At 34.8% G+C, this 26,956-nt stretch overlaps 1 long non-coding RNA gene across 1 annotated transcript; it reads right to left on the bottom strand.

The window, feature by feature from the left end:
* Positions 1-23,276: 23,276 nt before the first annotated feature.
* On the bottom strand, positions 23,277-23,722 carry LOC114730859 (uncharacterized). Its single transcript, XR_003738863.1, has 3 exons — positions 23,676-23,722; positions 23,476-23,568; positions 23,277-23,342 (listed from the first exon to the last, which is right to left on the bottom strand). It is a non-coding gene; the product is annotated as an uncharacterized LOC114730859 (long non-coding RNA).
* Between the last annotated feature and the right edge of the window lie 3,234 nt (positions 23,723-26,956).

The following is a 26,956-nucleotide window of genomic DNA, read 5'->3' as shown; positions in this document are numbered from 1 at the left end:
AATTAAAGATACTCTCCACAGGGACCACATGAAGCTTCTCACGAAAGGTCCTAAACAAAGCTGCAGGTAATGCTTTAGTAAGCACGTCTGCTACCTGTTCAGAGGCAGGAATGTGTCCCACACGTAAAATTCCCTCAGCAACTTTTTCTCTCACAAAGTATAAGTCTAACTCAAAGTGTTTGGACTTGCTGTGAAGTACCGGATTTGCAGAGAGAGCAACAGCACCCGAATTGTCACACCAGACAGAAGGTGTTCCTGCTACTTGAATTTTCAACTCCTTGAGTACAGATAAAAGCCATAAAACATCAGACACGGAATCTGCTACGCTTCTGTATTCAGCTTCGGTGGTAGATCTTGCAACCACTTGTTGTTTGCGTGAAGACCACATAATAGGATTTGACCCCAAGTATGAACAGTAACCACTTGTGGATCTCCTATCATCTCTAGAGGAACCCCAATCTGCATCAGCATAAGATTGAATGGAGAGATACGTAGCTGGTTTGATCAAGAGACCATAACTTGTAGTCCCACATAGGTAACGTAGAACACGTTTAACTCCTTGCCAATGCACTTCAAGTGGGTTCTGCATGTATTGAGCCAATCTATTTACAACAAATGAGATATCTGGTCTGGTCAAACAAATATACTGTAGAGCACCAAGAATACTGCGATAGAGTTTGGGATCTGCATAGATTGGACTTTCTACTAAGGCAAAGTTTGCATTTGTAGCCATGGGAGTTGCTTTGGCTTTTGCCATCAGCATGTTTGTTTTGGTTAGGAGTTCCGTAATATATCTTTTTTGTGACAAGTGTACACCAAGGCTGCCGCGGTGAAACTCTATCCCCAAAAACAATGAGAGTTCCCCTAGATCCTTCAACGAAAAATAAGAACTCATTTCAGTGATGAGCTGTTTCAAAATCCCTTCATTACTTCCTGTGAGTATGAGATCATCAACATAAACCAGTAAATAGATGGATTCATTTGGTTTAATCCTAGTAAACAAGCAAGCATCGGACTTAGTTTGTGTAAAGCCCAGATTGCACAAGGTGTCTTTGAGCTTAATGAACCAAGCTCTAGGGGCCTGTTTTAACCCATATAATGCCTTTTTCAACTTGCAAACTAAGGCTACTGAAGAATTTTGCTCAAAGCCTGGAGGTTGTTGCATAAAAACCTCTTCGGTCAGGTCTCCATTTAGAAATGCATTATTAAAGTCAACTTGATGCATCTTCCAGTTATTTGTGGCAGCAAGAGTAACCAGTATTCTAATAGTTGATGGCTTTACTACTGGACTGAAAATATCATTGTAGTCCGAACCAGCTTCTTGAGAAAATCCCTTAGCAACTAATCTGGCTTTTCTTTTTGTAACGACACCTTCTGCATTTGTCTTGTTTCTGAAAATCCATTTACATCCCACAATTTTACGATTTGATGGCTGTGGGACAAGCTCCCAAGTATTAAATTTCAGTAAAGCATTATACTCTTCTTCAGCTGCTGCTTTCCACTCAGAATACTGTAATGCTTCCTGAATAGTTTGAGGACAGAATGACTCAGAGGCTGCTGCCAGGTAAACTTTGGGTTTGAATATTCCTGCTTTGGATCTTGTTGTCATGGGGTGGGTATTTTGGTTAATAGTAGGAATCTGTGGTGGTACGCTGGAAGAGGTTTCTGGTGTAGATTCAGGAAAAGACTCAAGTATGGGACTAGGAAATATTGAGTTGGATGGTGGAGAAGGAGAAGTAGTAGGTGGGATTGAATGAGTTTGAGATTCAGCGGGTTGTGAGGTTGGGTTGATGGGTAAAGGTGTAAAGGAAGAGGATGAAGTGTTTGTGGAAGGTTGTAAATTTCGAATATTGAACTGAGTCTGACTAGGAAATGTAAACTCATCAAATCTTACATGACGAGAGATGTATAACCTTCCAGTTTGTGAGTCCAGACACTTGTAGCCTCTATGCTGGGAGCTGTAACCAAGAAAGATGCAGGGAGCTGAGCGAAATGCTAACTTGTTTGCCTGATAGGGTCGCAACCATGGATAACACAAGCAGCCAAAAACTCTTAGGAGTGAATAATCCGGTTTCTGCTCATATAGTTTTTGATAAGGAGTAAGACCATCAAGAGGTTGTGAAGGTAATCTGTTCATTAAGAACACAGCAGCTGTGAAAGCATGGGGCCAGTAGTATAATGGCAAGGAGGCCTGAGCCAGCAAGGTCAGTCCTGTTTCAACAATTTGCCTATGCCGTCTCTCAACCAATCCATTTTGTTCAGACGTATGTGGGCAAGAAAGTCTATGTTCAATACTAGAGTCAGCTAAAAAATTTTTGAACGCCAAGAATTCACCCCCATTGTCAGACTGAAATTGCTGAATTTTTGTCTGAAATCGAACTTCAACCTTTAACTTGAAATTTTTAAAAGCTTGTAAAGCCTCTGATTTGTGCTTAAGTAAATATATCCAGACAAATCTGCTATATGAGTCAACAAACGCAATATAGTATGCATAGCCAGAAGATGCAATAGGAGCAGGGCCCCACAAATCTGCCATAACTAGTTGAAATGGTTTTTTATAGATTGTAGCAGAGGGTACAAAAGGTAGTTTATGACTTTTTCCCATCTGACACGCCTTACAGACAGATAAAGACATATCTTTGGGAACTGCTACATTATTCAACTGCAAAATTTTTCTAGTGAGGTCACTTGAAGGATGACCAAGTCTACGGTGCCACAAGGTAAAATTGTTAACAGCAGAAACAGTGAAACAGCTACTATGAGTATTTTTAACTGGTGCGAGCTTTTTCACAGAGTGGTCCAGATACTTGTACATGCCATGCGTTTCAGTACCACGAGCCAAAATCAGTCGGGTCTGCAGATCCTTAACAATGCAATTATCAGGAAAAAACTCAACAGAAACCTGATTTTCCTTTGTAAACCGAGCAATGGACATGAGATTCTTTTTCATTTCAGGGACACATAAAACATTACGTAGAAGTAATGACTTATTTGCAGGTAAAACAGAGTGACCAACTGTGGTAATAGAAAGGGGTTGGCCATTACCTACTTCAACTGTTCCAGTTCCACTGAAAGGTATAATTTGCTGCAACTTATCAGTTGAGTTTGCAACATGCTGAGTGGCTCCCGAGTCAAAGTACCATGCACCATCATTGTTCACTGCAGATGGAGTAGCAAGATAAACTTGAGCATTAGACGAATGATCAACTACCTGAGAAGTTGTTGATCCTTGGGAAGTCACGATTTCAGCAATATTGTTCACTGTTGGAGAGGATGAACTAGCAGCAACATTGACATTTTTGTCGATTTCACCTTGGTTACTAGTGTGAGTGCCAAATTCACATGCAGAAGGGACATTAGAGACTCCATAATCACCAACAACAGGAGCATAGTTGTAAGCTGTGTGATAAGCACTAGGAGGAGCGGATGAGTTAGTATAGACAGGATTGGTCTGATTGCTATAGTTAAAATCATACCGGAAGTAACATTTATCAGCTGTGTGTCCAGTCTTGTGGCAAATCTGACATGATGGCCGAAAAGAAAAAATGCGGCCACGACCTCTTCCAACAGGAGCTCTCGGTTGAGAATATGGAGGTTGCGGTGGTTGAGGTGGAGGAGTACTACCCCTGCCTCCGATAGTGCGTGGTGCATAAGCCGCATGAAACACAGTGTCATTTGTATTTGCTTGGGGTGAGGCATTCAGAAGAAATGTTTTCTGTCGAGTTTCTGCATCTATAAGCATGGTATGCACTTCTGTTAATGTGAACTTCCCATGAGCACCGTTAATTACTGCTATTACCGACTCATATTCAGCCGAAAGTCCATTTAGAATATAGGAAACATGATCAGTGTCAGCAACACGTTGACCGAGCATGGCCAAATGATCGCAGATGGACTTGATTGTAGCAAGATAGTCTCGCATCGGTAATTCCCCTTTCTTTTGATTTGTAAGTTGATTCCGATAGGAAAGAACCTTCGCATCAGATCTAGCAGAGAAGAGTTGCTCAAGGCGCGACCAGATCTGGAATGAAGTGTTGTAGCCTACCAGTTCGGGAAGAATTGAAGAGCTCACGGATGACAGTAACCATGAGGCTAATGATGAATCTTGAACCTCAAAATCTTCATATTCTGAGTTTGAAACCATTTGACCACCATCGCCTTGAACTTGCAGCGGCGGAGCTTTCGATGTACCATCAAGAAGGCCAAGAAGTCGGTGTTGTTTGGCCATCAATTGAACTTGCTGCTTCCACATGAGATAGTTGTGATCGTCTAATTTGACTGTGATCTTCTTGTTGACAAAGAACCGTGGCCCTGAAGTGGCAGACAGAGCCAAATCCTCACGAGTAGCACCAACAGTTGAAGATCCAGACATTTTTTTCAGAAAAACAAACGTGCTGTGTTGATTGAGAAGAAGATAGACAGAAAAAATTGAACAGGATCGGATCGGATGTCACCAGTAGTGCGGTGGCTCTGATACCATATCTGAATAAATGCAAAGAAATGTAAAAGAGAGAAAGATAAAGCTCTGAGTAATTCTTTTATTGATATTACTTCACTGTACAATTTGAGCCGAACTGAACTATTTATACTGTAAGTAGTTATAACATGCTAAACTGAAGTTTGTTACTCGTGTGAGTCAAGTTGGGCCCACTACAGCTGGCTACAGCTAAGCATATAATCCAATATGTGTTACATGAGAGACTAGAGAAGTATACGAGTAAACTGAATATTTATATTCCGCTTTAGTCACTTACAACTTGAGAAGGCTCCTCTTGGTTATTTTGGTGATTGTCGACAGGTAACAGGCTTTGCTCTGGAACATCTACCATCCATGGGGAAGCTTGCCTCTGCAAACAAAGAAAATCCACAAGCATAAAGTACCTGTTAGTTCGAGTAGTACCAATTAATGTTTGGCGTTATGTTCAATAATTGCTTGAGTAATGTTTTGCTACGAAACTCAATTAAGACCTCATCATCATCGCCAATGTCTGTTACAGCTGCGTTTGGAGGACCAACGTCAACGTGATGATAGCCATTTGGAGCGATGGAACCAGACTGTACTCCGGATGCTGAGTAGTGACGAAGAATAAGGGCCACCAAGCAGAAAACTACGGCAATCGGTGAGAGTTTCAAGTTGGTTTTGCAAAGTTGTTCGACGAACAATGACAGAAAAAAACTGAAGAACCCAGTTTCGAATCCTAGCTCAGACTTCTTTGATGTGGACAGCGACATCAAGGCAAATGAAGCATACGAGATAAGGCTCCATGCATCTGATTTTCCAGGCACGAGTTTGTCAAGCAGCACGGTGATCGAACATATCACAACAAAAATTAGAGCTTTCACAAGACCTTGGTATCTCTCTGGAACTGGAATTCTCTTGACTCGCCAGATGAGGTAAAACATAATTGAACTTATCAATATATAAAAAAGGAGACCGCCAACGCCCCACTTTCCAAATAACATTTTGTAGGTGGAACCGAGCCCAAAGCAAACCAGGCCATTTATGGCTGACACGGATCCCGCAAATATCCAAATCCTGGTCTGATTTATAAGATCTCTCATTCTGTTCTTCTCCAGGTATCAGAAACAGCCTAAAGTTATCCAAAAAAAAAAAAAGGACAGGCTGAGCTCAGCTAAACCATATCAGAGAATAGCTGGTGGGATGAAGATCAAATGCGTTCCTGACACACAACGATTCAAGTTCAAAAAGCAGAATAGAGCAGGCGTTGTACCGAGATTTCTGTTACAGGCCAAAGCAGCAAATATTTAAAAAAAAAAAAAAATCATCAAGAGACACACTAACCTCAATCAAATGGCGCCTCCTACACTGCCCAGCTGAATCGCCTCCCACACCAACCACAAGAATTAGGATTGTGGATTCACACGGTTTTTTTCCTTAGTTTCACTAATTCGTCCGAGTTACCACTTCCGCGCATGAGAGAAACTGAGATAGGGAAGTGGGAAAGGAGTCACTCATTTTTTGACCCTCGTAGCAAAAGGCGCCGAAAGCATAAAAGCAAGCCATGTAATACAATATAATATTACATGCAAGTAAATAAAATTATAACATTAATTTAGGTATGTTAGAGGTTAGCATCAATATATATTTTTAACAAGGTAGTGGTGATGGAATGGGAATCTATAATTAATTAATTAATATACAGAAAATTAGACATGTAAAAGTAATACTTCCTTCCCAAGCCACTTTAATTGGGTTAGAGATGTTCGTAATGAAGCAGTTTTGCGACTTAATTTTTTTTTTAAAAAAAATGGCAGAACATGTGCTTTGAAAAATCTGAATCGTTAAGTAAACGCTTGGAACTTTAAGACTACTCTCTTAGAGTGCTGTACAATAAAATATACAAAATCCGTGTAAGGAGAGGGTATATATTTTCTTTAAATTATGCAATTTCAACTAGACGAACTTATTTTTAATTATTTTTAAAAACTTTGTGTGGTATAAAACAGGCTGACTAACTAAAATGAGACTCACTTCGCTTTATTCCCCACCTCTCTACGCATGCATGGCTTTCCTTTTGTTAATCTTCATAAGCATGCATGGCTTTCTTCGCATTGTCTTGTTCGTTGGGCTGTAATAATAAATTGGGTAGAACGTGTTAAAAATAAAGTAGATAGGGACCCAGATGTGCCGATCCAGAAGAAAGAGTTTAGGCCTTTTTTGCGTGTTTTTGTTTCTGGATAATGGAAAATCAAAAGGTTTGAGCCCATTTGTAACATCTAATTTTGCAATTGAGGGCCTTCTCTGTTTGTGCTCCCCGCAAGCGGACAATATAGGCAACAAAATTCTAACTATGTGATCACCAACCAATAAAACAAAATACTAAAGAAATTGATTGTTGAGGGGTGAAAAATACTTCATTTGATGGACCACCTTGTTCAAAAGTAAGAGTGTGTTTGGTATGAGAGATTTGGAAGGAAGGAGAGGGAAAGAGAAGGATTTTAATCATTTCTCCTTGTTTGGCAACACACAAATTTTAGGAGGGGAGGGAAAATTTAAAAAAAATTTCCCTCTCCTCCCCTCTTCAACCTCCCCTCCAAAATTAGGAGGATTTGGAGAGAAAAGATAATATTTTCATATATTGATCATTATGCCCATATTTTGTCATATTGTGATCATTATGCCCATATCTTAAATAAAATAAGGGCAAAATTATCCATGTTAAAGTGTTTTTCCCTCCCCTCCTCTCATGAACTAAACGTGGTAATATTAAAACTCCTCCCCTCTCCTCTTTTTATATAAGCCCAAACAAGGTAATATTAAAATCCTTCCACTCTCTTCCCCTCCTCTACCCTCCATTAAAATTCCTCCCCTCCCCTTTCTCTTGTTGAGCCAAACAAACTCTAAAAGTGTTATATTCAGCTTTAAATAATACAGAATCATCAAATAAAAACGTAAATGACCGAAATTGAGGAGGAGTAGGAGAGTAATAATAGTATAACGTGAATGATTGACAAACTCAATTATTTTTATATATTTTGATATCTTTTATATGGGTTTTGTCAACTTAATTAGTCTTTTTTTTTGCCTTAATTGATTTAATTTATTTTATTTTGAATTATTATTTTATAGGGGCAAAATTGTCATATTTTGATTTAATTGTGAGTAATTGGTTTTTTTGAGGACAATTAATGCTACCTTACTTTTGAATTTTGTTTGCAGGTTTTTGAAAGAATTAAAAATAAAAATAAAAAAAGAAGAAAAAAAGAAAAATAAAATATATATATATATAACAATAATAAAAGGAGAGAGCAAAACGGAACGTTTTGCCCTCCCCCAACCTAATAATAATAATCACTCATGCACACGAGACAAAAGAAGACGCAAGCGGCGCTGAGGGAGAAGACGTACGTGGGCGGCGTGAATAATACCCCACTAAACCTATTATTAAGGGGGACACGCGAGAGGCACGAATAGAGGCAGCGAACCAGCGGCGCGAAGGAGAGGATTCAGCGTGAGCTTCCACAGCGAAATCACATCCCAGCATTCATCTTCTTTGTTCTTCATGGCTGAACCGAATTGGTTTCTTGGAGCTGTGGTTGTGATGGCTAAGAGTAGCTAAATCCTCCAATTCTCTAGAACAGTGTTTATGGCTTGAACTTGGAGCTTCAAAGGGGAGTTTTAACTCTTCTAATCTTTACTTCTTTCATTATAATTGTGATTTCTAGGTCTTAGAATGAATTTTATAATGTTTGAATGGACTGTGATGATTTATATTTGTATTGAGATTGGTTGTAGTTGTTGGAATCTTTGATTAGCATTTAACATTATGCTGTGATTAGCTTTAATTTCTTTACATTGTACTGGGTCAGAATATGTTTTGAAATTATTGTGAACATTTAGTGGTAATTCAAGGTGGCTTGGTTATTGGACTAAAAATGTTAATTGCTTTTCTTTGATTTTTTTTTGGCTAATTGTGCTGAAACAGTTTAATTGTGAATAATTAATATGCAAGGTGGCTTGGTGTTGATTATTCTAATTAAACCGAGTCTAGGGGGTGGCCCTTAGAGTCTTTTGAATTTAGCTAACTCCTAAATTAATCGAAGTAATGATAGCCTTAATCATTGTGCTAGAGGATTGCTTTTCCATTTGCTGTCACTTGTTTACTCACTTTGCTTATTTTATTCATATCCATTTTATAAACTAAAAATCCAAAAATTATTTACTCATTTTGCATCCTTTTAAATTTTGCCAATTAGTCAGTTAAAAAGAAAATCAATTCCTTTTCAAGTCAATTCTTTATTTTTGATACTTAGTTTGCTTAGGATTTCAAATAAAGGCTCCTCAAAGTGAAACGACTCGAGTTTTGCACTATATTGCATTGCTTGGATTTATTTTTGATTGGGAACCCCAAGGCGAACGACAAAAGGCTCTCATCAATGATCTTTATATCTTTTTCGCTGAAATCAAAAAACTAATCAATCATTCATATATCTGCAATATTTCTTGGAATCAATATATTAAATGGATTGAGTTAAAAAGTAGAGACGTTATCAAATGGAGAACTTATCAACAAATCACCATTGTAATTAAATATTCTAATAAATCTGATCAATGAAATATACAGTAATATTTAGAAAATTTTGAATTTAAAGTTCAAAGTGTACAATGTTTACAAGGCAGCATATAAATAATTATTAATTTTTTTAGTATTAAGCTAATATGATAATTATTAATCTAATGATTTACTATATTATAGATTCTTAAGTTTTTTGACAGTGTAGATGTCTAAATTGTGCTCCTCAAGAAAGCTAAAGACTTCTCTGAAGCTCTCTACTGTAGGGAGGTAGTATGCACTATCAAGCCAAATAACCTGAAATATTTTAATGCAACAACACTTAAAAGTGGAAGTACCAGAAAGTTAGAAAAAGTAATAGAACGAAAGCGTTGATGCTGTGTGATATATATTATCAATACCTTAAGGACAGTCTCATGAGCCACTAATCTTCCTGCTGCTGTGGACATAGCTCCAGCCAGGAATCTAGAGTGATGAAACAAACACATCTGGTCCTAAATATAAGACCCTTATACTAACGAGTATAAGAGTTTTATATTTAGGACGGGAGGAGTATTTTTTACTTTAAAACTTATCATTATAAACTGCTTAATTGTTATTAAGATTTTTTTTAATAATTATGTTCTTTTGTCAGAATTATTGCAAGAGTCTTCGTCCTTTTTTTGGGTTTATGGATAATGGATTTGAAGTTTAGGCGATTGGAACATGGGGGTTTGACCCAAAACATACAACCCAAGAGAAAAACAACAGAAAGTTTAGAGCCTATCCGTAACTATTCTTTCAAGAAGAAGTCCGCAACAAGTTGGGCCGCATTCTAATATTATGATCGACGGCCTTTTCTTTTTTCGCTCACCCCAACTGGACATTAGTTTAGCTGTAGTCTCAATGCATGCTTTTAACAAGATATAATGGTGATTGATTGTGAATTATAAGTAATTAACAAATATATATAAAGTAGTTATTCCCAAATCTACCCCTCTAATCTTATTTATAAAGTCGTTAGAAAATATTTTTTTAAAATCCTATTTGAGTCATCTTATTATGTATAAAATTTATTGCAATAGTTCTTTCCAAAAAAAATTTTAATGAGGAAAATGGTCTAATTTGGCCGCCACCATGGAAGGAGGAAAGGTGACCGTTCTTTTTTTTTTTTTTTTAAAAGCTCTTTTAAAAAGAACCAACATTGTGGTTTCGAAAAATGAGACCAGATGGAAAAAATTAGAAGGAAAAAGAGATTCTAAACATCGAAATCTAATTAAAGTATTAAAATTGAGTATATAAAAATAGAATGTATAAATTTACATATTACTAAACACTACTAAATCAAATATAGAAAACTTAAAAGGTAAGTACAAACTATAGACAATAGTCTTATGGTCCAGTAATATGAAAATGGGAAATCACAAATGGATCTTGCTAGTAATATTAAGCCGCTAATATATATGCTCTTCTAAAAGTAGAAACAAAACAAGATAAATGAATTCAAATAATTATCATAATAAATTCAAATAATTATCATAACTAGAACCTTTCATTTGGAGATCAACTTGATCTGAGACTCTTTTTTTTGGCCAAAAAGTTATTTTATTAATATCAAAGAAATCAATACAATCACTAATAGCTAAGAGGCCAAAGAAACACTCCAAAAAACTTATCAGTACATACTAACACACACCTCACCCTAAGAGCAACTAAACATCTCTTCCTTATCCCATGCTTCTTCTATTTGCCTGATAATGTCATCTGTCTCCTTTAACTTCTCATTAGTCATCAAACCTTTCTGACATTCTTCTAAACGACCTCTCAGATGGTCAATTAATTTCCTAAAGTTGGGAAAAACCTTCTTGCTCCACTTAATAAGCTCCTTTTTCCATGCCTCCAATCTTCTCACAAGATCTTGCAACTTATTCTCAACTTCCCCTCTCACATCATTCCAGCCTCTTTTGACTGTGAGCAAATAATCATCGTGATTTATCCAATTTGCTTGAAATTTGAGCTGCTTCTGCACCCTTTCTTCCTCATAACAGCAATCAACTAATAAAGCATGGTGATCTAAACCAATTGGTTTAGTATTAAAAATCATTGACTTCTCAAATTCCTCTCTGAACTCTACATTCCCTAAAGCCCGGTCAATTCTTTCGCTCACAATAGCTTCTGGTCTTTTATTACACCATGTAAACCTTGAGCCTTTGAACTCCAAGTCCATTAAATTGCAATCAGACACTAGACTCTAGAAGCTAAGAATCTTCCTCAAGGCTCTTGGATTTCCTCCTCCTTTTTCGGATTGAGAAAGCAAATCATTAAAATCACCAAGCAGCAGCCATGCACTTTTGGTATTGGTTGCCACCCTTCTTAATCTCTCCCATGCTACTCTTCTCTCTCCCTCCTTTGGTGGGCCATACACAAAAGTGATTAGATGAGGTGCACATATACTTCTCGCAGAAACAGTCACATGAATAAAATTTTCAGATTTGTGTAAGACAATCAGGTCAATATCATCCTTCCACCACAGTGCCAACCCTCCAGACAAAACATTGCCTCTTGACTTTTCTACACTTTTCACTACACATCTTTGTTTCCATTAGGAAGATAATTGGGGGACTGTACCTTTTCACCAAGTCCCTGAGATTTTTAACTGTCAAGTCTCTTCCCAAACCTTGACAGTTCCAAGAAAGGATCTTCACGGTGCCTTGGTGGCTGTTAAAGGCCAGCCTCCTGTACCCTTAGTCAAGCTACTTCTCTTTCTTCTGCCTTTACCTGCCTTAAACACAAAGACATCCTTGTCATTTCTCATAGGACCCACTTCTGGCATCATCTTCACTTCCTGTATCCATAATCAACTCCTCACTATTTCATAAAGGAGGGGTGACTTCAGACATTCTTCAAAAAAAGAAAAATCCTTATATTCTCAGGAAACCTGGTGAACTTGGGGGCATAAAAATACTGCTTCCAAATTATGACCTTGCTTGTGCGCTACAAGTTGATAATGGAATGAAAAGAACTCAGGACTGCTTTACTTGCCTACAAATGGAAATGGCATAGGAAAGTTTAACGTTCTTCAATATTAGCCTTCGAACTTTTCACTGTTTTACGTAAGAATGACCATTCCCGCTTACAACATGAGTGTACCAACCCCATATACACACATTTTAAAACAAAAAGTCGTTGACCTCAGGTCTCATAATAGTTTCACCATAATAACCAGCATCCAACCAACTCGAGGCCTTAGCTGAACCCTTTTCAACCAGCAAAAGTCCATCTCGGCATTTGTAAATCTTGTTTCAAAAATGTCATAAACCACATAACAAGAACGGCGAGCTAGTAAGGTAAAATATGGCACATTGCCTGTCAGTGTTTTAGCCTTCAGTTATCTAGGAAACCATCCATTAAAAGGGGTATGGTAGATCACCAATGATATTGAAATCAACTGTTGAAAATTTTCAGAGAAGGAATGACTTGATATAAACCTAAGTATGAGTGAAAAACGACTCTCTTGATTTCCACACCAATAATTACCTACTTGTGCTAAACTCTCTAAGAGCAGCTTGCACTTTAGAGGAGATGAATTCCGGTGATCTAAGAAACGTGTACTTGTAAAACAATGAGTTTTAAGAACTTAATCAAGAGCACAAGTGAAGTACTTTTTGGCATGATCGGCCATCATTTAATAATGGCAGCAGCATGGGTTAAGCGAAGATCCCAAACATTTGTTCACCTACAAGGCATACTCCTTCCAACAATGTCTGTCTGTCACCTAATTTCAGAAGAAGAAGGAAGGTCCAGTTACTCGAATTTTACAAAACAAGAAAGCTCAGCTTTTATAATGCAGACACTAAACTACCAGAGCTCTCATAGAGAAAGATTCTGGTCATTCAATGACTTCAGAGAGCAATTGGTGAGTAGCAGCAAGAAGATAATGGCATCATTTTTTAACATCTAAAAATTTCAAAATAGCATAGGGGCTGATTTAGTATTTTGAACGTTCAATCTCCCTAATCAGCTATTTAGTGTTTTTAAGGATTTTTTTAAATCATTTTTCTTAAAATTATTTGCCTAAATAATTCGTTCAAAAATACGTCGAAGAAAGGGGCAAATATCAAGGAGTATAGGATAATAGGATTGTCCTTGGCAGTAACCTTTTGAGAGGATGTTATTTTTTTGACATCTAGACAAAATTATGACAAGAATTCTGTATGTTGGCCAAAAAAAAAAGGACAAGAATTGAGAAATCAGTATAATATAAGCCATTAATCTTTGTGCTACTTTTTTTTCTTGGCCGGAAATCTTTGTGCTACTTGAGTCAGAAAACCATTTTTCAGAACCTAATCATGAAATAAATTAATTCTAGGATATCGTTGTCGATGCATCAAAGGGGCATTGCCTGCCACTCTATCGCTCGGAAAATTTTTTCTGGCAGCGATGATTATTTAAAATGTCATTAATGTTAACAATACTACCTCTGATTATTAATATTAAAAAAATTGGTTAAGTTAGTTAATTATTTTGGGAGAGAAGATTGTTCCCATGGCTTTTTTTTTCCTTCTTTTTTCTTTTTTGTATTGCTAGTTAAAAACTCATTTCGGTGTTATAAAAAATATAAAAACTGAATTATTTAGATTAAAAATAGTGAGTTAAAATTGACTTAGAAAAGTAAATTTATAAAAATATATTTTATTTTCCAAAAATATCGTAGACGAAGTGGAGCGAATGAGTAATATACAACTTTTTTTTTTTAAAAAAAACAACGAGTAATGCGTGACTAATCAAGGTAAAAATAAAAAAAGGTTAGATTAGAGTCGGGTCGAACTATTTTGAAAGGTCCCCTAGCGGCAATTTTTTTCATTCCTCGAACCTGAGAAGGCGAGAACTTGCTTGAGGGGAAGGAGTGTCGAATGGAGCTGGTAATATAAGTTGACGGTGCGGATACAGAACAACCCGCAGCGGTGCGGCCCGAAAGCAGTGGGGTTGAAGTACCCTGCCAAAAAATGCTAGCCAGCGCCTGCCAAGGCCAGCGGCGGGCTAGCCCACCTACCCACCTAAATATTTTTTTAAAAAAATTATTATTATTTGTATAAGCTGAACGTATTTTAAAATGTTGAAATTAGATTTAAAGTTTTGAACTTAAGTAATAAGTTATAATAAAATAATGTGAGGATTAATTTATAATTTGAGAAGATATTTTAGAAAAACTAACACATATTTTTTCTAAATAATTAATTTGACTTTTTTTATTGAAATTAATTAAGTAGATCTTTTATGTGTGTATTACATATGCAATTATATGAATAAGACGATGTCAATATGTTTTGAGGATCAAAATCCTCCAACTATGTTGTATAATATACTGGGAATGAAAGTAAAAAAAAAAAAAAAAAAAGAGCTAACCAGCCAATCCTCGGGCTAGCTTGCGGTAAAGTGGGCTCTAGCAAATGCCAACCCAAGTTTGGCGACGAGCTCAATCTGTATTATTGGCTCTAGTGCTGAATCACCCCAGCCAACTACTGTTGCTTTTTCTCTCTTATTTCTTATTTCCTTGCAGTGAAGGGTGCTTGGGAATTTTTTTTTTAATAAATTAAGCATGCATCTTCCTATTAAATATAGACAATCCTATATGAGGTATGCAGCGAAAGTATATTTACAGAATATTTAGATGAAAACCAAATCATAATTTTAAAAACAATTTTATAAAAATTAAAATAAATATAAATTTTTTTTTCTCGACTCGTGTAAAAATATTTTTAAAGCATTTTTTAGGGGAAACCAACCAGTCCCTTAACCAAGGGGGTACAATCAAAATGCTCACCCATGGCTCCAGAGAAGGAAATATGGTAGGGCCCATTTATTGCTCAACTATTGTCCGTGCCTCTGAGCAAATTCCATAATAGCTGCACAGTTCAGATTGCAGCATGTGTGCGGGGAACATGCCAATTCCCAATGAAAGTGTGGACCCAACAAAGTGAGCCAACATTCTTGACCACAGGAGCCATCTATTGCCACTGCCCAAGCGCGTACCCAAGACCCCCTGACATGTTTTGAATTCTAGTTGTCATCCGCCTCCGCCTCCTCCTGCGCACCACCATACTTCTAAATATAATGTAGAAATTTTCATAAAACATATCCTGTGTTTAATGAAATTGCAGTAGAGAACGGGAGGGATGGGCATAACAGACTCTTCAACTTTTAAATTAAATAATAACAACAATAACAACACCGCCATCAAATTCACTTATACATTTTCTTTAACCATCTAAAGAATCTTGTGCATGTGCCATGTTGATGGCTTCCTGTCACTCTTTAGTTGCCGTCATTTTCCAAATTGGTCATTTGAGATAAGGTTTTTTACCCTCACATTGTATCCTATTTATTGCTTTCATAGTCTTCCTTACCTTACTCATATTCCTCACTGTGCAATGTATGTTTTTGCTCACATACCCCCCCATGAATCGCTTTCCACGCTCTTGTTTTGCTTCCCACGTGACCCATCCTCGTTGCTCTTCTCCTTACAAATCCGCCTCTTACCTCATCGCCAACTCGTTCCTTTTCCATTGTGCCTCTGCCTCCGTCCATTTATGGCAAAACCCTTCTTTTTAAATCACATCGCCTCTCCCACTCTCCTCTAACCGACGTTCCTCCACTGTTCATTCACATGACAACCAAAGAAATTTTATCTCGACTTGAACGAAAATGCCTTGCTTAGTTAATATTAACTTGTCATGATATCCCAGCTTAGTTAACTTCATCTCTTGCAATGAATCATTATTATCACTATATTTTATGTAAACCCTAAAATGATAATACTCGTTATTCGATAGTTGGTTTATAAAAATAAAAAAATGGTTAAATTAATTATTTATAAAAATGTGTATTAGATTTTTTAAAATGCTCTCATAGTTATTTGTATTGAAGATTACTTTCTAACAAAATCTCTCTTAATAGGATAATTTAAAAAGTAACCTGTAAATATTAAAACTTATTCTAGATTCTTTACAATACATTTAATTATCATTAAAAAGTTATTTAAACATGATAAGCCAAGATCTCTTGATCCCAAATCACATCAAACCGTCACTTAAAACTAGCTTAGGTGATTAAAGGATAAAAGAAAAGATTGAGGGAATAAAAATGAAGCGTAATTTATTTCACTCTTTTGGCCAGCCATCAAGGCACATAGGCCACTGGGAAGCAAGTGGCTTTTATGAATAGCCACCATGCAACTTATGCAGGAGACATTTGGTGAATGAAATTTGAATATGGGAATGACGCACCCGTATGATAGTGATAATAAGTGTTAAGTCAATTAATATAGGAGACTAGAGACGTAATATCAGTAAACTGAATATTTATATTCTGTTGTTTTGGTCACTTACAGCTTCAGAAGGCCTCTTGGCTATTTTGCTGAATGTTCCTAGATAACAAGTCTGCCCTGAAACTTCTTCCATCCCTTGGCTCTGCCAAAACCAAAATCCATAAGGATAAAACACATGCATGTTAGTTCAAGTAACAGGTTCAGTTGCTTCAATAGTTTGCTTCAAAAGTCAGTTCGGACCTCCTCGTCGGTGTCTTCATCGCCAATGTCTATGACAGCTCCATTTGGAGGACCAACTTCAACCTGATGATTGCCGTTTGGACTGCTGGAACCAAACTGTACTCTTGATTCTGAGCTGCGGCGAAGAACAAAGATGACCAAGCAGAAAACAAATGCAATGGGTAAGAGATTCCGGTTGGTTTTGAAAAGTTGTGTGACAAATGATAAGAGAGAAAAACCGGAGAAGCCAGTTTCGAATCCCAGCTCAAATTTCCTTGACATGGACAGCGACATCAACTCCAACGAACCATACGAGATGATACTCAGTGCATCTGATTTTCCAGGCACAAGTTTGTCGTGCAGGGCGGAGATCGAACAGATCACAATAAAAATTAGAGTGGCCACAAGACATTGGAATTTCTCTGAAACTCAAATTCTCTTGCCCCACGATATAAGGCACCGCATGATTAAACCGACGGATAGATAAACGAGAAGACCGCCAAAACCCCGCTTTCCAAATGAGATTTTGTAGGTGGAGCTGAGACCAAAGCAAATCAGGTCATTTATGGCTGGGACACATCCCACATATTTCCATCCCTTGGACTGATTTATAAGATCTCTCATTCTCTGTGCTTTTAATTTCCAGGTATGAGAAAAACAGCCTAAAGTTATTAAAGGAAAGCAAAAGAAAATTAGTCCACCATTCCGCTTACATCTTAGTTTTAAATCAGGTTTTCCATAATTTATTTTTTTTAAATAAATAGACCGTCATTGTTTGATTTCTTAATTTTAATTTATAAATAGGATGAAATTTCATTTATAAAAATAAACTAAATACTAAAACGGTGTTAAATAAGATGATAGAAATTTCAAGAAGTAAATGAAATTCTATAAATTAAAATTAATAATATTAAAATATTTTTTAACTCAAGGATTGACTTCTATAATAAATCAAACGATTCAAGTGATCAAACAAAATAAATTAGAAAGATGTTATTCAAAATTAAAGCAAATTAAACACTTGTGAATTATTAAAAAAAAGGGGGGGGGGAGCTCAGATGAGGTATCACAAAAGCTTTACAGAGAATCAAAAATGGGAAAACGATCAAATGTGTTCAGTTGCTGTGGAATTTCAAAAGTAGAGTATAGCAGATATTGTACTAAGATTTCTGTTATAGGCCAAACAAAAATAAATCATCAAAGAGACCTACTAACCTTAATCAAACGCCCCCTCCCAGAGAATCGTGGCGACCACAAGGAGATCGTAACTCGGAATAAGGGTGTTGGGATTGACGCGGAGGGAATCTGAGAAAGGAATGGTAAAGGTATTAACTTTGTTAACTCTCCCCTTTGGTACCAAAAGCATAACCTTGACTTGATATCTTAATGGTCTTTGCTTTGTCAATATACTATGTAAAATCACTATTATGTTTCTTATTCATACTTGCGATCGGAAAAAGAAAAATAAGCAAGCAAACCAAACCAAACCAAAAAGTCTCAACAACCCCTCTCAAAGGCCTCAGCCAGACAATCCTCTAATTTCTTCACATTGTCTTGTTCATTGGATTGTAATGATAGATTATGCGGAACGAGAATAATAAGCACAATACAGGTAAGGGACTCACAAGTGGGGATCCTCAAGAAACAGTACCAGTGCAATTGCCCGTTAAATAAATTAATAAACGAGTATCGTTACAGTTTAGCCCTTATTGTGTTTGGCTTTTTCGGTAATTAATGGATCATTAATAAAAATAGTTTATTACTGACAGAAAATTATTCCATCGCTAATTTGTTAAAAATCCGTCAATAAAATTTAGTAACAAAATTAATGACAGAATTTTTTTTATCAGAAATTTCCGTTACTAATTCAATTGCTAATTTTAATTATAAAATTTTCAGCGATAAAAAATTTTCATCACTAATTTTCGTTGCTAAATTATTTGTCACAGAAGTTTTCGTCACTAATTTTGTTGCTGATTCTGTTTTGTTGTAATTTCGTCTCTAATCTGTCACTAATTTTAAATTTCATTAATTTAAATTATAATCTTACAAAAATTTATAATAATATATTAAGAATATAATGATTGAAATATATTTTTAATTGTAAAATAAATTGATATATTTGTGGAGTTCATGTTAATGAAGGTATCTTCATCATTCATATCATCATTAGGTATATACTGAGAATATGAAGACAATTTTATAGAAAATTTGTTTATATTTCACTAAAATCAATTCCTCTTGATTATTAATAATAATTAAAAAAAATATAATAAGAATATTAATAACTTTCTTATACAAATTGATATAAGAAAGAAATAATTTTATCATATGTACAATGTATTGAAAGATATAACATATGATAGAAATTCAAAACCAAAATATAAATTTATATGAACACAAACTAATATTGAAATGAATTTTGAATTTTAATTAAACAATAAAATTTAATCACGATATAATTAATACCCATAATATAGATTGATTTTGCTATTTAATGCAAAAACAAATGGTATATACAAAGAATTTTAAGAAAAAAAATAGGATATCTATACAAGTAGAAGAATATTGTTTATCATAATCTATTAGAATCATTTAATTTTTTATATAGAATAATTTATTAGGTTTTATTATAGTAGCTACTTTTTGAATAACAAGATTTTTTTTACCAATTATAAATGGTCTTCATCAAATATATAAAACATATATAGACAATATAATATAATATAATATAATATAATATAATATAATATAATATAATTAAATTGTTTATCTTATCAATGTTAATTAAAAAATAAATTTAAAAATTATTTATATTATATTAAAAATATTTTTAAAAAAATAAAAGATTATAAAATAAATAATCCTCGGGTCCTTAATATAAGACCTATTTAACTAATTTGATTAGATTGATAAAGTTAGGTAAGTTAGTTAATTATAAGAAATATGACATGTTTTTCCTAAAATATCATAATCATCTTTTTTAATATTCTCTCTCTCTTCTCTTGATTATGGTTGAGGAAGTATCATAGGATAATTTTAAAAAATTGATAAATATGAGAAATGGGTCTCATATTTAGGACTAAAATTAACTCAATAATTAGGTCTTATATTAAGGACCAAAGGAATAGTAAAACAAATGTTTAAAAATCATGTTTTCATAAAATAGTTATGATTAAAATTATCATATAGTTTATTTTTAGTTTTTAATATATATATGTATATATAATTATTAGTGTAAAAGAATATTTTATATACATATATAATAATTTTGCATAATAAGTCAATAGGTTCATTGCAACTCAATTGGTAAAGCCGCATGCTTGAATAGACGAGGTCTCGGATTCAAGCCAGTGAGAAGTCACTTTGAGAAAAACTCATGTAGTGGTAACATGTGACATCACAAGGTGACACGTGAGGTGGCAATGTTGAGAATAAAAATCCGAATCAAACTAGCCGGTTCAACTGGAAAACTAGTGAACCGTGCTCCGGTTTGGTTTGGATGTTAAACTGGGGGGGAGTTGAACTGGTAAAAACTAGTGTGAACCGGTTTGGATGATTATGTTGTTATTAGTCATATTTTTTCCTCATTCAGCTCCTAATACCTCAACCTTTATGGATTTAAATGAATTTTAATGATGAGTTTGGTATCATTGATTATTAATTCTAGTTAATGATGAACCATAAATATCAAAATTTTCAATATTGTTATACTTTGTTATTGTTATAATTAAATTATTGTTATATTTTCTTATATTATGTTATTAGTGATTATTAATATTGTTATATTTCGTTTTTTTCAATTGAATTATATTATTTTAATATGACCGGTTGGAATCCAAGTTGAACCTGATCCGACCAACTGACCATTGAATCACTACCTCAACCGGTTTAGTATCCGATTTGGTTTTTTGTTCCTTGACGCGGCGGTCGTTGTTGGTGATGACGTGTTGACTGGCAGAGCCGCCATGTGATATTTTATTTTATTGCAAAAATTGGGTTAGAGGCGGATTAACAACTGAATTTTTTCGTTGCTAATTTGTGACGAAAATTTCTGACAGTAATTAGAGACGAAAAATTTTCGTTAGTAATTAGCGACGAAAGATTCCGTCGCTTATCTTTGGCTAATTAGTGACAGAATTTCAATTAGCAATGGAACAAATTCTGTCACTAATTCCATCACTAATTTTGAACAAATTCTATTGCTAATTCCATTATTAAATAAAAAATTCTATCACTAATCGCATGTTTTTTTTGTATGCAGCTCATACTTTGTTCTTGGCACTCTATATCCGTCCTGCATGTATAAGAGCAATTCAAAATACTCAAAATATATAAAATCACAGGAAAATAAATGATCCAGAGAGAATATACACACACAAGCACAACGGGTAATATCAGGTTTGCTGAATATCAGAACCGTTGATCCTGACTTCAGGAAACTTTGAGATGGCAAGTGTCGTCGGTGGGGTATAGGTACGTAGTAGTAAAAGGTTTAAATTTTAAACTCTCTTGGTCCTCAAAGAAAGTTTCAAACTCCATTGATATATTAAAAACTCGGTTTTCAAACTGCATATTGCTGCTTGCGTCTGGGGGGCACCTTGCAAGTTGTGTTTTTGATATATTGTAGTTATCAAAACTAATTTGATTCATTGTGTATCGTGTGAACTAGGAGAGAAGTTTTGGCAATGAAAAGTGAAAGAAAATTTAGGGATTAGCATTTCTCATTGTTTATAATGTGTTAGAAATTGGCTATTTACTTTGTATGCAATACAATGATTGTCTGCATGATTTCATATGCCATGAGTCTTATTCCTTTTTGGTCTACCACATATCCTTAATATAAAATCTAGTTGATTAATTTGAAAAGATTAAGAAAACTAGTTAAGTTAGTTATTTGTAATAAATACGTGTTGTCTTTTCTAAAATATCCTTATTAAATGTTAATCATGCGTATTAACTAAATCTATAATTTAATAAAATCTTTAACATGTATAACTACTATAAAAATTATTTTTTTAGAAAAAATAAATATTGAAGACAAAATATATTAGAGTCTTGTATTTAGAACCAAATTCAAGATTAAACTAACTTTTATATTAATGACCGGAGGTAGTATTATGCTAAATTCTTTCAAACTCCAGCAACTTTAGCTGTTGAAAGCGATAGCTTGTGGTGGGGAACTTAACTGGCCTAATAAGAGGGTACAATAGACTTGCTGCTTTGGTATTATATTGTGAACAAGTCTTTGTTAAATGTAAGATCTTTATGAACGAATCATTTATTAATTGCTGTTGTATGATAATGTTATTAATGATTTTATTATCTATTATCTTGACTTTTAATGAGAAAATAAAAAACGACCTTTTATAAAAAGAAAGTATCAAAATTTGTTTTTATAATTAGAAAAAAAATTGTTCATTTTAATAATGTTGAATATATTACTCATTCATTCCTTAATATAGAATCCAATCAAGGAGATTACATTGGTCCTATATATAATACTTATTTCATATATTTATCAATTTTTTTCTAAATCAACCCTATTGATATTCTCTCAATAATAATCAAGTAGGAGAAAAAGGAAGGAAACTAAGAAAGATGCTTAGGATGTTTTAGAAAAAACATATCATATTAACTAATTTAATTAACATCCTTAATCTAATCAAATCAGTTAATTATGTCTTATATTAAAGATCAAACAAATACCTATTAATCATGTATTATAATTATATTTATTCAATTTTGATAGTTGGCAAAAAATTATTCGTTTTGATAATTTCAAAATTGTAATTTCATATATTAATTGTCATTTATAATAATATTTTATTAAAAATGTCACAAAATAAAAACTAATTAAAAAGGATAAAGTTATCTATATAAAAATATTTTCTTTTCTCTCCACTTCTAAACCAAACAAGATAACATTATAATTTCTCCCCTCCTCTTCTTTTCATTAAAACCCCATTCCTTTCTCTCCCCTTCCTTTTATTATAATCCCTCTCCTCACTTCCCTTCTGTTGAACTAAACACAACCTTATTCATGATGGACAATAAAAAACCATATCTAAGCTTACAAGAATGTGCACGATTACAAATGGATATTATATTTAAGATTAGATGTAGTATATCACTCTAAATATGTAAGACAAAAGAAATACAGAGAAGAAGATGAAGATCAACTTAAAGAGAAAAGAAGTCACACGGGAATCCGAGGGGGAAAAGGGACGAAATAATTCCTTCCTACCTCCAAGCCACCTTCTTCCTCCATTTATATACCCTAATCGCATGTTCAATATCAGTGCACCCCTCCCAAGCCCAATTGTCCCATCTCTTAGGCCCGTTAATCTCTGGTTCATGATCCCTGTGCATAATATAATTGAGTCCATTCATTACAGTGTTCAGCTGTATGGCACCGGCAGAATCTCTGAGAAAAATCGCAGCTATATAGTATGAGAATGTTGGTTCTTTATTATCTTACTGTGAAAAATTGCAGCTATAGTATTGAGAAATCTGTGAGAAAAATTGCAGTTATACTGTGAGAATTTTGGTTCTTTATTATCAAACCTTTGCATGTTACCTGGCAGGTTCTTTATTGTCTTACTGTGCCACCATGAATCTATAATGACTTATTATTGCCATTAAAAACAATTGAGCAGAAACGTTATAGGAGAAGGGTGTTTAAGAGGATCAGAGGATGACATTAGGAGTTTCCGTGGTGGTGGTGCTGAACTGTGAGTCCAGTCGTTTTGGATTGTGACCCTGTTGTTTCCTGAGGATTCCTGCCAAAAAAAAAAAATGGAAACCATCAACACCAGATGAGGAGTGATGCGTCTGTATGAAAGTGACAGTAGTTGCTGAGTGATGACGAGTATGAGTAAACTGAATATTTATATTCCATTTTGGTCACTTTACAGCTTGAGAAGACTCCTCTTGGTTATTCTGCTGATTGTTCGTGGATGGCAGGCTTTGCCCCGAAACTTGTCCCATCCCTGGGGAATCTTGGCTCTGCGAAAAACAAAATCCACAAAGACAAAATACTTGTTCAAGTAACAATTTAGTGTTTCATGTCAGGTTCAATGCTTGAATATTTTGCTGCAAAGCTCAACTAAGACCTCCTCATTGATGTCTTCATCGCCAATTTCTCCTACAGCAGCATTTGGGCTGATAGAACCAATCTGTAATCCGGATTGTGAGCAATGGGTAAGAAGCTCCAGTTGATTTTGAGAAGCTGTGCGGCAAACAGAGACAGGGAAAAAGTGGAGAAGCCAGTTTCTAATCCAAGCTCAAACTTTCTTGACCTGGACAGCGACGTCAAGGCAAATGAACCACACGAGATAATGCTCCGTGCATCTGATTTTGCAGTCGCAAATTCATCATGCAGGACGGAGATCAACCAGATGACATCAAAAAGTAGGGCTGCCACATCACCTTGGACTCTCTTTGAAACTCGAATACTCCTGGCCGCCAGATGAGGCACCACATAATCAAACCCACCAATAGATAAGCAAGGAGTCCTCCGAAACCCCACTTTCCAAGTCATCTTTTTTAGGTGGAGCTGAGACCAAAGCAAATCAGGCCATTTATGGCTGACACACTTCCCACATATCTCCAGATCCTGGACTGATGATGCACAAGATCTCTTATTCTCTGTTCTTTTCCAGGCACCCGAATTTTAGAATTTTAAAGCCTTTCCTTTTTTTAGAATTTTAGATTCTTCTCGTAATCTAGTCTTGCGTGTGAATTTATGATGTGCTCTGAGAGTTAAGGCGTGAAAGGGTAAATTTGGTTCATCGACTTTTGTCATTTTTAATTTGTAAGCAGTAATATGAAGAAGCTTCTTGTAACTGGAAAGCAGAGGAACGTTGAACAGCCTGCCCTACTTGCAAGATTTCGAACTTGAAGTGAGTTTCTGGTTCTTCATTTGAAGATAAAAATACGTGCTTGTTAGTTCAAGTAACAGGTTTAAACAAAATCTTGAATAGTTTGCTGCAAAAGTCAATTAAGACCTCCCCGTCGGTGTCTTCATCGCCAATTTCTATGACAGCTGCATTTGGAGGACCAAATTCAACGTGATGATAGTCATTTGGACTGCTGGAACCCAACTGTACTCCGGATTCTGAGTTGCGGCGAAGAACAAAGATGACCAAGCAGAAAACGAACGCAACCGGTAAGAGGTTCGGGTGGCTTTATTTTATCTCTTGTATTTATATATATTTTTAAACTAGTTATTATAGTGGTTGCACATATTAAGGGTTCCATCTAATATTAATTTTAACTAATATATATGAGTAACAAGGGTATTATAGGGAAGATAGCATCTATTTATTACAAATAACTAACTTAATAAACTTTTTTAATCTGCTCAAGTTAGTTGACAAACTCTGATATTAAGAACAGGATAGTATTATATATATTCAAGCAAATAAAATTGATATTAATTTAGGTGTGTTAGAGATTAGCAGCAGTACATAATTTTAACAAGGTAATGGTGGCTGAATGCGAATCTATAGTTAATTAATATACAGAAAATTGGAGGTGTAAAAGTAATACTAATACTTGCTTCCCAAGCCACTTTAATTGGGTTAGAGGTTTTCATAATGAAGCAGTTTTTCAATTTCTCTGCTCATCAATACTTTACACAGAATGTGCTGTATATTATTATGTTGTTTTTTTACGATTTATTAACGGTTTTTTTTTTATAAAAAAAAGTAGAAGGTGTGCTTTAAAAAATCTGAATCTTTAAGCAAATACTTGGAACTTAAGACGATCTTATATTATAAAAAAAATTAACAAATCATATTATATTAATATTCATGAGTCATGAATGACACAAGACAGTATAATATATAATCCGCGTAAGCAGAGGGTACGTATTTTCTTCAAATTATGTAATTTCAATTAGATGAATTTACATTTAATTATTTTTTAAAAACTCTGTAATATACAACAATAACCATACAATTAAATGGGTTTTAAAAGAATGAACTGAATTCATGCTTGGGACAAGAAAAAACTTTGACTCCCCACCTCCCTTACGTATGCTATGCATGGCTCTTTGTTTTTTTTTTAATATTCATTTGTATGCAAGGTCGCATCTCAATATCGCCTCGTATTGGGCAGTTTCTTAGCGTTGTCTTGCTCGTTGGGTTGTAATAATAAATTGGGCAGAACGTGTTGTGACCCCAAAAAAGGGAAAAAGTAACGTGTTAAAAATACAATACATCATAGATAGGGACCCACAGGCGGCGATCCCGAAAAGGAGTTTCGGGTTTTGTGTGGGTGTTTTTGGTTGCTGGATAATGGAGTTGCAATTTAGGTTATTGGGGCATTGGCGTCTGACCCAAAGCACACAAGGCAAAGATTGAGACAATCAAAAGTTTTGAGCCCATTCGTAAATTCTAATTTTGGACCTGGGGGCCTTCTCTGTTTTTGCTCACTCAAGTGGAGGTCGACCCAACTTGGTTTTGTCCCAATTTTATGTATTAAACCATTAAAACAACGTAGACAACAAAAATCCAACTATGTTATCAAAAACAAATATAAAAAAATCTTAGGCCTTGTTTAGTTCTATTTTTATCTTTTTGTTATCAAAAAAAGTTCATAAAAATGCTTTTGAAAACAAGTTTTGAAAAAAAAAAATATTTGTTTGGATAATTGGTCTAAAAAAATTACATTTGAAAATAAACATACTTAGATCGGAGTGCGGAGCTTCAATGAGAATTTAAGTCTTTAAGTAGAAAAAAAGCCATTGAAAGAAGAAGATAGAATTTCCCAATTTTCCCCCCAAAAGAATAAGAAATGTAAAAACAAAAACAAGTAAACAAATTGTTTTAGTTTTTTAAAAACAGATTTATGTTTTTATTTTTTTAATATTTAAATAACACTTAATTAAAAAACAAATTACTAAAATTTTTTTATTTTTAAAAACAAAAAACTGTTTTTAAAACAAGAAAACAAAGAAGTCCTTACTTTCTATCAACAACTTTTAAGAAAGATAAGAACAAAAGATACAAACCAAAGCCTATACTATTTCCTCCGTGGTGGATACCATGTCAAAGTAAACTAATAGCTGAAGATCTGAAATCTGATGCCATTCTCAAGCTCTTTGATAAGATCTCTCATTCTGTTCTTCTCCAGCTATCAGAAACAGCACAAAGTTATCACCAAAAAAGGCGGACTAAGCTCAGCTAAAGCACAACAGAGAATAAAAAATGGCAAACAGATCTAATGCGTTTAATTCCCCACGAACAAGGATTCAAATTCCAAAAGCAGAGTATAGAAGAGTTTGTACCAAGATTTCTGTTACAGACCAAAGGAAAAATTCATCAAAGAGACATATACTAACCTCAATCAAACGCCCCCTCCCACACTGCCCAGAATCGCCGGCCGCACC

Source organism: Neltuma alba, unplaced genomic scaffold, assembly GCF_004799145.2.
Source record: "Neltuma alba isolate B1F8T4 unplaced genomic scaffold, ASM479914v2 tig00012769_pilon, whole genome shotgun sequence".
NCBI classification, from domain to species: domain Eukaryota; kingdom Viridiplantae; phylum Streptophyta; class Magnoliopsida; order Fabales; family Fabaceae; genus Neltuma; species Neltuma alba.
This window is presented reverse-complemented; position numbering and strand designations above follow the sequence as displayed.